This window comes from Octodon degus, unplaced genomic scaffold, assembly GCF_000260255.1.
Source record: "Octodon degus isolate 3935 unplaced genomic scaffold, OctDeg1.0 scaffold00022, whole genome shotgun sequence".
NCBI classification, from domain to species: Eukaryota; Metazoa; Chordata; class Mammalia; order Rodentia; family Octodontidae; genus Octodon; species Octodon degus.
In genome coordinates this window covers 15492216-15495824 of record NW_004524598.1, presented here as the reverse complement: position 1 = coordinate 15495824, position 3609 = coordinate 15492216, and the positions used below count along the sequence as shown (strand labels likewise).

Sequence of the window (3609 nt, the reverse complement as noted above, 5' to 3'; positions counted from 1 at the left end):
CTATCCCCTCCTTGCTGTCGCCCCCCTCCACCCCGCTCCCTGCGTCATCGCCGCTCCCCTTCCTCTCTACTTCCCCGCCGCTAGGCTCCGCCGCAGTCGCTGAGCGCCCGGGCGAAGACGCCGGTCCCCTTGCCCGCCCGGAGCGCTCGCGTCCACCGGGTAGCGCCCTGGACGGCCGAAGACGCCTTACGGGTAAGGACGGAAGCCGGGGCAGGGCCGACCCTAGAGCCTGCCCAGCCCCGAGAGGCAGGACCCCCCTGCGGCGGTCCCTGGAGGGGCCCCGGAGCGAGGAGCTGCCCCGCGCAGGCGGCCGTGCGTCCGCCCTCGGAGCTTTGGGCGAACAGCAAGGACGTTTGCACTGGGCTAGACGCACCATTCGGGTACTTCAGCGGCGCCAGAGGGGACCCGCTTCATTTTTAGGATTATTAACAGATGCCTTTGAAAAGGGTGCAAAACCCATTCCTGGAAAGTCTGCTCTTTAAAAGCCTCCTTGGCAGAGTCACTGTGAAAGCTAGAGCGCCCCCCGCCTCTGAAATCAGTCTTGCTTCCAAATACCCCAGCAAAGACAAGAAAAGCTGAAAGGAGAGGGACCCATGAAAACTGGCAAAGAATTGCTAGCTGCTGGAGCTGAGCGACGGGCACACGGGGTTAGGGTTTGCTCTGGGCTTTTCGTAGGCTTGAGCTGGAAAAGTTGTGCCAGCGCACCCCCTGGTTTCGCTGACCACGGCTGGTTCAAAAAGAAGCGGCCTGTGGTTTCTACGCCCACCCCATGAACCTTTCTCATTTGTGAAATCAAGTTTCACCTTATTCCAAGTACATCTGTCTTGTTAAATCCTTTTGCTGCTGGGGGAATTATGCTTGGCATCAGGTTTATAATTTAGAAGAAACAATGGTAAAACTTAAGCCAAATCACACATCTCAGTTTGAACGTGATGACCAAGTATCACAGTGACTTTTATTTTTTTTTTTTTTTTGCTTTTATTTTTATTATAAAATGTTACAGAAGTTTCTTTAGGGAGAGAAGGGGTAAACATAGACACTCCCTTCTTTTCTTCCAGATAGGTGGGAAACCTGTATGCTTTTAAATATCTTTTTCACTTTTTTAAATTTGAGATTGTTTAGTATATGATTGCTACATGCAATTTGCTTTTTAAATGCTAAAATAACTGCTTGCTAGTGCGGGCTCATCTCCCTGCCTGAGTAAATCATTTATCTTTCTGCACCCGAGGCCTGAAGTATCCACGTGTGTATTGCATTTGAGCAGCAGGATCAGACTCAGGATTTGGGAGGATGAAGCTGCCTCACCTTAGCGCCGAATTAACTTCGAAGATGAGAAATCTGAGATGGGAGGTTGGGAACGAGCTGGATCAAATTGTTAGTACTCAACTCATTATTTTATAATTAAAAGTTAAAAAAATTTAAAAGCTTCATTCAGGTAAAGTCAATGAGTGATTAGGCAAAAGCCCTGGGACCGTAAGTTGTAGTAGAGCCTGAAAGTTGGCAACCCTAGTACACTGGTAGACACTCTCTCTTTTCAGACTTCTATTTAAAAATATATGGAGATATGTCAGGAGCCATAGAACACGCACTTCATAAATCAACAAATGAAAGAGCTAGCAGAGTTCCCATGGTGAAAGTCTAGTGGCATTTACTCCAAATTTTATTTACACACAGCACATCTATTGCATAAATTGAGATGTACGAGTCCTGGAAAAATAGCTCACAGAACAAAGAGAGGCTATTTTTTTTTTATTGTGATGAGAAGCAGAAGTTATGGGTTCCTGTAAAATAATTATCTGTGTAACTTGACCGTCTTTCTTTCCCTTCAGGGCTGCCAATCTTTTAAAGCAGACTTTATTCCGTCTTCATTCCTGAAACTGAGCTTGCAAATAGTGCTGCGGTATGATATTTTGAGCAGAAGCTGGCACACCGTCAATGAACTGTCTTGCCATTTATCCTCCGCACACAACCGGGGGAGCTTGTCCTTTAGTCATAATTAGAAAGTATTCGATAAACATCTGTGAAATACTTGGCAGAGTCGAGATTTCCCTCGGCGTTGAGATGAACTGCAGCGAGCCTGGCAGACCGTTCAGCGGTGCTGTAGGTCCCCGCGAGGGTGCTGGCGCTCAATCGTGTTTAAGAGAACCACCTGCCAAAAATTGTCTGGCTGTAGACAGTACTGTTATCAGTGCTCGGCTCGACAGGGTGGGCTCTGGAGCACCTAGGTAGGCTTTCTAAGCGTGAGAGATGTCCTGTGTGGGTACCACGTAGTACGCTATAAGCAGACCCTGTCCTCAGGGTCTCTTGGTTTAATATACGTTCTCTTTTACACCTGCGAGAAACGAAGCAGTTTAAAGGCCTGAGCCCATTTGCCCTTCACGGGCTAACTTCGCCATCTAGTGGTAGCAACCCAGATAGCATGTGTGCTCCTCAGCAGGACGGGCGATGGAACCTTCCAGAGGATCGCTGAGTGAGTTACCCATGTTGCTTCACTTCGGGTTTGCTTTGAAGCTGCAGGAAACTGTAGAAAATTCTATTTCAACTTATTCACGGAGAAGAACTATGGGAGAGATCTGATGGAAAGGCTTTAAAGCGATACACAGCGTGGTTAACAGTATGCGTTTGTTCGATGAACAAATTTATTGAACCTACTCGTTACTTTTTCCTCTACTACATGCTCCTTATCACAATGAAAATATGTCATTATCTTGGTTTTCAGCTCTAAAATTGAAATATGTACTTTTTTTCTTAAAATTTTTATTTATGTTCAGGGCCTATGAACTAAATATTCTTTTCTATTTTATACCACTTCTTCTTACTTCTTTCTTTCTAAACATACAGGGCTGACAACTTCAGAATTCCTGTGCCTTCCTTGAGCTGTTGCAACTGATTACCAAAACCTTAATGACAACTCCGATTTATTGCCTTAAAACTTTATTTTTTATTTGTAATTTATTTATTGATACAGGGTCTCACTACACAGATCAGATTCCTAGTGATCCTCCTGTTTCAGCCACCCCAGTGCTGGGGAGCTGGCATGGCATACCCAGCGTTCTGGGGCAGTGTGGCATGCGGTACTGGGGATCGAACTTGGCTTCTTGCGCTTGGCCAGGCAGGGATGCTTGAGGGACAGGGGCCTGCGGTAATGAGTGGCTAAATAAGGACAGCCAGGGTTTAAAAGGTGGTTATGGGCTGGGGAGATAGCTCGGCAGTCTGAGTGCCTGCCTGGCAAGTGCAAGGACCCAGTTTTGATTCCCGGTACAACATGCTGAGCTGGCCCCCGAGCTGTGCCAGCCACTGAAACCAGGCCTGGTGACACATGCCTGTAATCCCAGACCTGGGGAGGCTGAGACAGGAGGATCACTGTGAGTCTGAGCTGCAGAGCAAGACCCTGTACCAAATAAATAAATGACTCTTTAGAAGGTGGCTATGCACTCACTGGTGTGTCCTGCCATACTCACTAAGGTAGAAGCTGGAGTTGGCCCCACAGGGTCATTGATCTGACGGCATGGTCCTTGCCCCATGCTAGCCCTCCAGGAACTGTTTGATGAGTTAATGGAAAATTATATCCTGCAGCAGCATATGAGAGAGGGGCATGCTAATGCACAA

At 47.3% G+C, this 3609-nt stretch overlaps 1 protein-coding gene across 3 annotated transcripts in view; it reads left to right on the top strand.

Annotated features, from left to right (window-relative positions):
* The first annotated feature begins 110 nt into the window (after positions 1-110).
* Positions 111-3609, top strand: part of Prss35 (serine protease 35) — a 10349-nt gene continuing 6850 nt past the window's right edge. The window contains exon 1 of one of the 3 annotated variants that reach the window (XM_023711968.1): positions 111-192. The gene's annotated coding sequence lies outside the window, so the exon portion shown is untranslated. Of the gene's footprint in view, positions 381-3609 lie in introns of all 3 variants that reach the window. The other 2 variants (XM_004628303.2, XM_023711969.1) reach the window with 2 other exon arrangements.